The sequence below is a fragment of the Cydia strobilella genome, chromosome 11, assembly GCF_947568885.1.
Source record: "Cydia strobilella chromosome 11, ilCydStro3.1, whole genome shotgun sequence".
In the NCBI taxonomy this organism is placed as follows: domain Eukaryota; kingdom Metazoa; phylum Arthropoda; class Insecta; order Lepidoptera; family Tortricidae; genus Cydia; species Cydia strobilella.
The window spans coordinates 2,864,970-2,877,058 of record NC_086051.1 but is presented as its reverse complement, the minus strand read 5'-3'; the positions used below and the strand labels follow the sequence as shown (position 1 = coordinate 2,877,058).

The following is a 12,089-nucleotide window of genomic DNA, read 5'->3' as shown; positions in this document are numbered from 1 at the left end:
GGGCACGCCCTTGGGCGGCGTGGGGTGCCCACAGACAGGAGACGGAAATCAAAAAATTTTTTTTTCTAAATTTGACAAGTGCGAAGTTGCCAGTACATTGAAAAGTACTACATGTTGTGTTTATATCTGAAGAATAAAGCGACGTAATATAATAGGGTGTTAGAGTCTAGATTCCGCATGTACCCCGCCTTCGTGATATGAGCAGGGGTCGGAAACCGGTATTTGCTCCATACAAAAATACCGGTATTATTACGTTCTTTTTCGTTCTTTTGTTTATAATTTCATTTTTAATGGGACATTTTAATAATGCTAAATTGTTTCCTAAATACATGATTCAGTCCTACGTAATGAGCATAAAACAATTCAAAATATTGGGCTATTTCGGGGTTTTTAAAAAATACCGGTTCCGAGCCCTGGATATGAGACATTCCTTTAAGTGTGACGTACATATACTTTACTTAACTATGATATATGGCTTTTAATATTTATAAATCGACCTAGTCCCAAAGTCAGCTCAATAAGGCGCAATAAATCTTGTGACACTTTTCTCCTATTAGGATCGAAAAAGCTCGTGATTTTGAGTAGAAAAAAAAAAAGACAAATAAAGTGTAGTGTAGTACAACTTTATAAAATGCCAGTAAGCAGCAATCACCGATAGCGGCTCACACATTAGTGCTGACGAATTACAATCAGTCCTCTCATAATTACCAAAGTCTCATAGTCACAAAGGAGTTTTGGCCGAACGGTGACAAGTTTCGGCGGTTCCGCGGCCGACTCCCTGACACTGCGGGGTTGCGTAATGCATCGCAACCATAATGTGATTTGTAATATGTTAGTTTTAATTTATTTGTTTATGGGCCACTAGTTGAATAAAATAAAGATTTTCATTCATTCAATGATTCATAATTCATGATTGTATACTGTATACTACATCTTTAAAAAAAAAAAATCTTCCTGCAGCTAATGCATGGGTCTTCAGATTCATTTTTACGCATCCAGAACCTATACACACGCACACAGAAAATTTACCTAAATTTAATAAACATGCACAAACACACACACACAAACACACACACACACAAACACACACACAAACACACACACACACATCCCCTCGATTATTAAAACTTTATTAAAATTGTAGTCCACCTCATTGTACCTTACATAAAAATAAAAAGGCTTAGGTAATCTATTAAGAACAGATTTTTGTTAAAATTAGCTTTATATACTTAATTTCTTTCTATTTTTAGTTATTTTGTAGAAACATTAGTTTTAAGCCACAGCTATTGCTTTTATATAAATTCTGTTACCACCTACGGGAGAGCGGTCTCTTGACACAAGTGTCATTGTACGCTTAAAAAGAGGCACCTGCCCAGTTATAATTACGTTTGTTTGTGCGAACTCAATAAACATTTTTTTTATTATTATTTATTATAATGCATTTCGGTCGCACTTATTGGTGCGCGTAAGCAAACACACGACTCAAGGTCATAAATAAATAAAAACTTTGGATTACGGGACATCTTACACAGATCAACCTAGCCCCAAACTAAGCAAAGCTTGTATTATGGGTGCTAGGCGACGCATTATCATGTCATAGTCAAGGTCAAAATGAGGAGAAACATATCAAATTGTTCTTACAGAATCGGTCTCGCTTTTATTCAAAAAACATTTCCATTTTATTACCTCACAGCTACTTTGGTTCCATGAATTTTTGAGATGCTTAATGAAAACGTATTTGAAGTGTTTTCTGAGGCAACAAGTAGCTAATTATAAAGGTGTGTCCGCATTTGAGTTCAGGTGCTTGGCGACGACATCTTTGCATATTAAATATCGTTGCTTCGAAGTTGGAACTAGCAGACATAGTGGAAATACTGATTTAAACTTTTACGATTTCTACACAATCGAAGGGTCATATTTATCCGTAATCCATATACTTCAGTCAAACAAAATGGGCAAAGGATTAACCAAGATGCCTTAAAAGAATTTTAAGCGCGGTACCCTGAAAAATATCAAGTTTCTATATGTCAGAGCATTTGTAGGGAAGGCTACAGCCAATATACGTCACGCGCCTCCGTCACGCATAGGGTTGCCATACGTTAAGAAATTCGAGGGATAAATGTAAAAAATACGATGATTTTCGTATAGTGTACCTTCTGCGGCTTTTTTAAATTAACGCTTACTTTATGTGCTTGAAAATGTCACGCATTAAATAAAACTAAGTAAGGAATTTAGAAATGTCTACATAAGTTTAGTCACTGACTGAGGTCTCCGTTTTAGCTTGGCCAAAAATGCTTTTGAATGCTAAATGTTTAAGATTGACATAAATTTTTATCATGTTTTTGTTTATACATACTTATATGACGATCCTTATTGGGAGAGAAAATTGCAATTTATTTTATATTTATTATTATGTAATGTTTGACGATCATGATAAGAAGATAAGCATAATTTTGACAATGATGCAAATTTATAGTGTAATTTTTATCCTAATTTAATTTTTATAAATAAATCTAAATCTAAATCGATGCCTGTCCGCGTGTTCTCCTCTCCAAGTCGCATACTCACAGAGGCATATAATTAAGTACCTAATAAAAACTTTCTACAATGTATGAAGTATAAAACTATTGACGCAGTTTAGTTTAAAAAAAAACAACAACAACGTGAATGATAATTGTACTGAAACATCATAATATTTGCATATAACCGATGTAACAATAAGTTTCCCAACAAGAAATAAGGCACTTCCTATTCTTAGCACTAACGAGTAATCCATTTTCCGACGCCAGCCGTCTTGTACTCTTTCCTTTGCCTTTTTTCGCGTATTTTTTGTTACTTTACTTCTCGAGTGCACGGAGAAAGATGAGTAATGTAAATAATAAAAAATGACTACTTTAGCAACTAGGCAGCTTTTGAAAAATTATTCATCGCTAGCAGCGTTAACGATACAATTAAATTACGCCCGTGAAATGAAACAGCAGTTAGAAGTAATTTTGTCTGTTAACAACGTACCTGCCTGTTTAATTGTAAACTCCTTAAGTTGAATATTTTTTAAATAATACAACTGCATGCCAATTAAGATAATTATCATAAGGAAGAAAGCAGCGGATTGTGTGGGAGGTATAACTTTAAGTTATATGTTAACGTCGCAATTTTCAAAATAGATATACGACAGAAATACAGGTAAACAAATTGGATTGACATATATAGCTTACACGCAAAAATTCTCTCTTAGCGGGATGCAATAAGACTTGAAACCTAGGACGTTGGTATGTTTTAACAGCTTTACTACAAACACTATTCTTGAAGTGATTTCGTTCGCAGAGATTTTATTAGTTAATCTTATCAGTCCAGGTTGTTGGTGCCTACACCAAATCTTGTAATCTCGTAGCCGAGTGAACATGGTCATGGGTAGCTGATTTTGTCAAATTTAAGTTTATATTTTTAATTTAATTATTTTAATTTAATGTACTTGTTATTAATTTTTTACAAACATTAACAATAGATTTTAAGTAATTATGTACTCTAACCAATGGATCATAGAAATCTGAATAAAGAAATTATATTATTATTATTTTTTTATTTTTTCCTCGGCTTTCACCTGATTAATACTGCCATTCACGGGCCTAGGCCAAGTGCATGTCAGGTAAGTATTCTTACATTTTAATTAGTTGAATGTGAATCAGGTTGAGCAGTCATGTCTCTAGGAGTGGTGTGCGTTTCTGTGTTCGTGGTTAGTGGTTCTATAGTTTGCGATATGGTAGGATTTAAGGTTGCATAAGTGGTGGATTGTGCGATTATTATAAGGCTCTCAGTGATCCAAGACAACTCTAAGATGATAAAAAATGTGTCCCTTAAAAATTCGAACTACTGGTAACACTAGCGCGTAATCCATAATGCTGTCGCGTCGACGCGTCTCCTGACTGTCAATCTTGAAGTGACTTTGTTCGCACAGATTTTATTAGTACAGGTTACTTGGTGCCTACGCAATCTTGCAATCAGGTAGCTGAGTAAACACAAGCCTCTCTTTATGAACCGAGACAACTCTATGATGATAAATAATATGTCCCTCAAAAATTCAATTTCCTGGTACCTAACACTAGCGCGTAACCCATCATGACGGCGCGTCGACGCGTCTCCTGATCGTCAATCTTGAAGTGACTTTGTTCGCAGAGATATTATTTTATTTGCTGCCTACGCCAAATCTTACAATCAGGTGGCAGAATTAACAAGGCTCTTTTAGGGAGCAGAGACAACTCTAAGATGATAAAAATGTGTCCCTTAAAAATTCGAACTCCTGGTAACACTACCGCGTAATCCATCATGGCGGCGCGTCGACGCGTCTCCTGATTGTCAATCTTGAAGTGACTATGTTCGCAGAGATTTTATTGCACGGCTCTTGGAAAGTCGTGTGGAAATTGTTTGCGATGCGTTGTATGTATGTGTAGGGAGTTACACGGGTTATAGGTACGGCTTGGTGAATAGGGAATATTCATAAATAATTTAAATAATTAAAAGGAAAACTGCATCTACTAATACGAAAAGAAATACAAGCTTGATTTTGCGTTTATAATGAAGATTATAGCGGCAAAATTGCTAGGGATTAGTCATAGTAGTAAAACACATTATTGCATAAAACAACTAGGTACATAACAGATAATATCATAAATGTGCACAAATACTTAAAGAGTCCCCGGCAAGCTCGGCCGAATTTTACCTTCCTATACAAACGGAGTTTCGTTCTCATTTTAAAACTACGCGTTGGATTGTAATGAAACTTTGCACATACAATGACATGCCTATCTAGGTCTGTGATTAGTTTATATAGCCCTAGTATAAAAAACAAACAAACGAAATAGAGCAAAAACAAGTTTTGTATGAAAAACTTAAATTCGCTGTATTTTTTTTACTATTGTATTTGAAGCTACATAAACTAATTACAGACCTAGATGTACCTTATTCTATTGTAAGTACAACGTTTCAGAGCAATGAAGCTGGTCGTTTTAAAATGAGAGCGTAACTACGTGTAAGGAGAACCGAGCTTGATGGGGACTCTGAAGGGATTTCTTCCAGATAAAATTTATGTAACTGAGAGAGATAAATACGAAATGGCTGTCAAACTGAAGATTTGTACATGATGGCTTCCCTTAGTCACAAATATCTGGGTCAAAGGACGATAAATAATCAAAGTACATATCTCACGATGAAGCAAAACTTTCGGAAGTACCTTTATGTCATCCGAAAAACTAATGTAACTTAATATTGACTGTTGTCATAACTTTCCACTGAAAGACAGTTCACAGTGTCCAGTCCACAAATTTGCAGCTCTCTGACATCAAACAATATTCACAGAGTGACAGCATTCCAGAGAGTACGGAAAACAAAAAAATATGGAACTGCTTTTTGAAGATAACCGGGTGAGTATAATGTGCAAATGTTGTTTCATTCGGTAGCAAAGCTTGTTTGATCCTCGTACCTTGAATGAAATTCTCGCAGGGCTCAAGATTTTCAATATCACTGGCTGGTATCAATATTAGAACGACGAGTTAAGCAACCAGATAAAGGTGGGAAGAAGAAGTAGTACAGGTAAAGTTAATGTAGAAATCATTAAGTTTGTTTTACTTTATATTTTAAAATAATGTAATAAATTTATTAACCAAAAAAAAACAACTACTAACTACTAACTACTAAGCAACTACTTTGTCTATTGTAAAACAAACAACTATGCATGTATTTAGCGCATAAAGAAGTGGAGTGAAGATGGCTTGAATGTTTTTAGTCTTAATGCGTAGTCGCGGGTGATGCTAGTTAATGTTACACATCAGTTCATCAAGGTTTATAAACCTTTACCGTTTATAAATATAGCCATGCCTGAGCTGAGCGAAGTCTCATCTAATTAAGTTTAACAAAACAACCGTTTACTAAAAATCACTCCGAGCAAGAATAATCGCAGCATTTATTTTAAATAAAGCCCTATCCATAACTGTCCGCGATATTAATAATTTAATGTAATCATTAGCATAGTAATTATTTAGCGTACAACAATAAATTTAGTAACACGTTCGTTCAATGTTGAGTTATTCGGCTAATTTACTGTGGTTAATTAATATTTTGATGCGCATAGGCGTGTTAAAACTTGTAGATTCAAAAGGATATATGTGCAAAGGAAGTAAACACGTACTTACGACATTTAGGTAATATTTAGGTATGTAACAAAGCAAATGCCATCAGTGGCATCACACAAGTAAAAACAACCGTGTCGAACTACTCTAGTGGGCATCACGAACAATATTCTATGAAATGTATAACTTGAGGAAGTTAACTATTGTACAGGTTTTTAGGGTTCCGTACCCAAAGGGTAAACAGGACCCTATTACTAAGACTCTGCCGTCTGTCTGTCTGTCCGTATGTCACCAGGCTGTATCTCATGAACCGTTATAGTTAGACAGTTGAAATTTTCACAGATGATGTATTTCTGTCGCCGCTATAACAACAAATACTAAAAACAGAATAAAATAGATATTTAAGAGGGCTCTCATACAACAAACGTGATTTTTATGCCGTTTTTTGCGTAATGGTACGGAACCCTTCGTGCGCGAGTCCTACTCGCACAATTTTTTTTGGTACGAGTTTTTTATTTATTTAGGGTACCAAAGTATTTGTACCAAAAAAAAAACAATTACAAACTTATTCGCACTCAATATCCATCAGTTTAGCACCCTAACAGTTTCAAACCGTCGTCGGCGACACATTTTCCAAATTCGATTTCCTAAACGTGCACTTTTCTAAGAAATCATGAGTAACTGAGAAGTTTGACAAAGCGCACGGAATATGAAATCGGCGAGGCGATCGCCGGCATTACTCACCCCCGGAATGATGAAATAGATTGCATTTTTCATGGGAGGCGATGAAACTATTTGGAGGAGTAGTGATGTGCACAATTTACTCGATGGTGGTTTTATTAGTAACATTACCGAGACATAGCCTGTCAAGCCATTTCCGTCAGTAATAAAAAATTTGAATTTTGCGCCTTTTTCTACTGAGAAAGTTGTTTGGCCGGCTACATTATCCCCACTATTAATCCCTAATATTATAAATGCAAAAGTAACTTTTTCTATTACATATTAGCGCCTAAACCGTTGAACCGATTTAGATGAAATTGGGTATAAAGATAGTTTCGACGCCCGAGGAAGGATATAGGATACTCTTTTTAATCAATCATATTATCATTATCCCACGCAGATGAAGTCGCGAGCAGATGCTAGTATAATATGTTAAAGTTCTGTTTCGGCCAAACAACTGGCGAGCTCGCACTTAAACTATCGTGAGACATATTTCAAAATATTTATCAGTACGGTTTTTACTCACTATTATTTTTAGTCGCTTTTGGCGACATGTTTCGGATTCTTTGGGAATCCATCCTCAGGCACGAGTGTCCGCGGCGGTTGTATTGTTTGCGGTTACCGTACTGATAAATATTTTGAACTGGCGAGCTTTTCGGCCGCGCCAAAACTGTATTTTCGGTAGTGTCCGACCGAAGATTGTTTCGGTTTCGGCATAAAAATTATCGAATAGGTTACGGCCGAAACTAGAGAAACAACTGAACCTTCGGTTTCGGTTTCGGCAAAAAAATCTGGTTCGAGTTGTACACTAATACATAGTATTTTTTGGCGTTCTACCGCCAAAATAGTGTTTAGTATTTAAATTAATGAAATTTATATGTACGTTAGCATGTTATTCTATAAGGTATATGTAATATGGGCCTTGTTGCCTAAATTATATTTTAAAATAAAATAAAATAAAATAAAAAAATAAAAACTGATGACGCGGAAATGACGAAGGCACATCTCTAGGAGCCATGAGGGCACGAACAGCGTGCGTGGCCGTTCGATTCGTTTTTTTCGGCTCATTGCCCCGGGCTTATAGATGTCGTTACCGGACCAGATATTTATGGCAAACCGAGGGTTTTACATTTCAATCAGGCCCAAAATTATAGACATCATAACACGTAATCTGGATAACTCTTTGTTAGATGTTTTATTGGAAGGAAAGGATTTATGACTTTTTTTTTGATAAAGTGACGGTCAAAATTGCGTGAGTTTTTTAGGGCTTGCTTATCAGGCTGATGTAACTGAATATTCAAACGATATATGATCAAAGCCAAAATACTAATAACCCAAACTATAGTCCTCTGCATAAACAGGTAAGATAAAAATTATGGGTAACAATAACACAAATCTAGAAAAAAATGGCTCTTCCTACTTCGGCTTTGGCAATAAACTTAACCCTTTACCTACGGGTGTCAACCAGAGTTGCCAGTAAGGCAACACCGCTGCAGTACGGGTGTCAACTATAGTTGATCGAAGCTATGTTCATGTTTAATATTTTTTTAAATCAAAACGAGACCTCTTGTCTTGTTCTTGAGTCTTGGTAATAGCGGTCATATTATGCATTGGGATTAATATAGGTGCAAAGAAAAAAATATCATAATGTTTCGGTAGATGGCATTGACATGAACATATTTTTAAAATTACCGCTTTTTTGCTGTCAACTGGGGTTGACACCCGTATTGCAGAAGCGCGAATAATTGAACTCAATATGGCGGTCCTAGTGTTGTTTTATATTTCAACGACTTGTTGTAGGAGTGAGACGTGTGGGTGTTTTGAATGTTATTTTTAATTGAGGGGGGATTTTAATCTTCTCGAGGCAGAGATGTAGGGTTAGAGCCGGTGTAGCTATATCTAACCTTATGAAAGCGCATTGTAAAATGCCTACTTGAATAATAAACTGTCTTTATCATTGATGTAAAATGATATGCGTTTCAGATCTTTGCACTTAGTTGTAGTAATTTTGTCGGGACCTTTTTTCGAAAGGCATGAGTTACGTACTTTTTTTGAAAGGATGACATGGGTTTAGATGTAAAGCTTTGATTGGAAATAATAGGCATGATACTTAACTATAATTATAGTACACAATTGTATCTTTTTCGTATGTTAAATATATTAATAACGGGTCACTCACGTATTTTAAATCGAAAAACGCTCGACATGTTTCACTCCGTACCGAGGTGTGTCCCACGGAAGTTTTGTTATTAAAATTTTCGTAGATTGTTACGTTTTTATAAGAATTTCTGCGAGGCAGTAAAAAGTTGATTTTCATATTTTTTTTATACTTCCAATATTATTTAAGTAAAGGTTACAGTTAATTTTGAAACAATGTCAAGTAATGCAGAAGAATTATAAAAAAGATCCAATATAATTAATCTAAAGTAATTTTCCCCTAATTTTCATTTTCCTATTTACTGTTATTTTATTGCACACAACTGTAAGTACTAATAGTTCATAATGTAGGTACCCTAGATCTGAGTAACTTGAGTAACATTGTACATGGTACGGTTAACGTGGGTGAAACGCCGTAACTTGATTTACAGTTTTTTTTGGATTTCAGTATATCAAACCATTCCAATATGCTTCTTCTATTTCGCGATAAAGCGATTTGACTGCAGTTACTATTTAATTTTGTAAATAAAGATCGTGATACGCCCTAGAAGATTCAAAACGAAGAAGCTAATTTTACGGTGAAAAATACAAATTTTCATCAATACCGCGCCGCTCGCCATCGGCAGGGTGTTCATCCTCACACCCTAGCACCTAAATGGTCGCGTACTGTGCGGTTTTAGAAGAATTTCCTCCCGCGTACACTTCGGCTGTGGAATGAGCTCCCTGCTGAGGTTTTCCCGAGGGGCTACAGTATGGGGTTCTTCAAAAAAGGAGTGTACAGGTTTTTAAAGGTGTTGCAGGCGTCCATAGGCTACGGTAACTGCTTACCATCAGGCGGGCCGTATGCTTGATTGCCACCGACGTGATATAAAAAAAAATATCGAAAATACTTAGCAAAAGATTTAAAAAAACCTATTTGAACTCATATACCGACGGGTGTGTTGAATATTAAATGTCAACTGTCAAAGTTCAAATTTATTTTTTACATAATGGAAAAATTTACAGCTACAAGTAAAAGTAAAACTCTCAATACGCTATACAATATTGTTAATTCCAAAGTTGGAATGTTCAAATGACCTTTTAAAAAGTATTCCTTCCAAAACAAGAGTTTTTGAGTTGCAGCCTTTTACTATTTGAAGGAAAACTTGCGAATTGTAGAGAATTCTACACCTCGCGGCGGGACTTACCTCCAGCTCAAACATATTGTAGAATTTAGAATTACAGAGCTGTACCATATACGTGGGGTTTAGTGGAAGCTTTCTATGAACGACCTGGTTCTACTTGTGCTAAATCTAGATAGAGAATCTAGAGTCTAGACAAACGACACGTGTACTCTATCCATAAGGAGTACAAGGTACTTGTGCCAAAGAAGGCCCTGTTCTTAACAGCTTGCCTACGTTCAAAATTTCATGCGTCGTTTATTTATTTAGTTATAAAATATATGTTAAAAGGAAGATATGAATAGATGTTTTTGCATTCTTAAAACTTCTCGATAACAGATTTACGATAAACTGAAATAGATGTTATATATTAAAGAAAATGTGACGAAGCCCTCCAGTGGTGAAGGCCGGATTCGAAGCGGCGTCTTTAGCTAACGCCATGAACCGCTAGGCCACCTCGCCACGGCGGAACCCGTCCCAATTTCTCGAGTTTATGCCATCTTACTAAGACTAGGCGTCTTTGACCAACTCCAAGTGCGAGCAGTACGCACTTGTACCTATTTCAGTTTATAGTTTAGGTATATACTACTTAAAACACAAATCAAAAATATTTAATAAAATAATTTGATTTGTTCCCAAAGTTGTGTGTAGATTTATCGATGTTTACGATTAGTACGGGGAATTTCGTACATAGACCCGCCTGTTTGTATCTCTATCGCACGCGCATAATCATATAGCTATTCCGATCGCACAGTATCATTGACCGTCGTCACCATGGGCGGGACAGAGATACCATTACGCGCGACGAGCGATAGAGAAGGGAACAGGCGGGTCAATGCTCGTGATAAGCATCCTTCGCCTCCTTGTGTGTGTTCTACCGCTTGTATATACAATGGACTGTGCTCTGAAGAATTGTTTGACATGATGCCAACGGCCGCTTTCTATCACCGCACCGCTCGCTATCGGCAGGGTGTTCATCCTCACACCCTAGAACCTAAATGGTCGCGTACTGTGCGGTTTAAGAGAAATTTCGGTTCGCTTCGGCTGAGGAATGAGCTCCCTGCCGAGGGGCTACAATAAGGGGTTCTTACAGGTAGTGTACAGGTTTTTAAAAGGTCGGCAACGCGCATGTAATATCTCTGGTGTTGCAGGCGTCCATAGGCTACGGTGACTGCTTACCATCAGGCGGGCCGTATGCTTGTTTGCCACCGACGTGGTATTAAAAAAATCCTTTCTTAACCCACATCGTAACAACCGCATTAGCGATATTTCGCTGTGTAAGTACTCGGACGAATATGTGTTAAAGGCAAAGTCCGGCAGTTCCTTAAGTTGTCAACAGGAATCCTCATAAACCCTTAAACGGTCGAAAACCTCCGTAAAAAGGGGATCGGACTGTAATCAAAATATATTATTTCGCATTAGCTAATAAAATAAACGTTTTTATGTACATGGATTTTTTAGGCACTTTTACGTATATTTGCGCTTTCCACGGTTTTCGTTGTATTAAAATTAAATATAGGAGGCATTGTGACCGCTCTGGTCTGGCACGTGACATTATTCATAAAAACTTTATACAGATGAGTATTGTTTTGACATTTTGAAAGAGTAGGTACTATTTTGTTGCTAGACTAATAATATCCGTTTGCGATATATCATTCCGTGTGGGTTACCTCATACATCACACAACACTAATTTAAACTTTCACGATTTGCCGGTTGAAAATACAAATATTGATTGTATTGTGTCGATAGAGTGACATCCCTAGTGTGTAAAACGTTCATGATAATAAACCGCGAGCCAGGCGCAAATTTCGTCAGTCAGCGCCTCCCGGGCGAGAACTCGTATAGCGGTTAACGGCTATGTATGATGAACCGTCGTGAACCTCAGCTGCCGCTCCGTTGGTGGGTTGAGGAATGGCAGCCACCGAAAC

The 12,089-nt window shown here is 36.7% G+C and overlaps 1 protein-coding gene across 2 annotated transcripts in view; it reads right to left on the bottom strand.

Moving 5' to 3' along the window:
• LOC134745350 (tyrosine-protein phosphatase Lar) overlaps nt 1-12,089 on the bottom strand; it is a 631,884-nt gene that overhangs the window by 137,178 nt on the left and 482,617 nt on the right. The window lies entirely within an intron of this gene.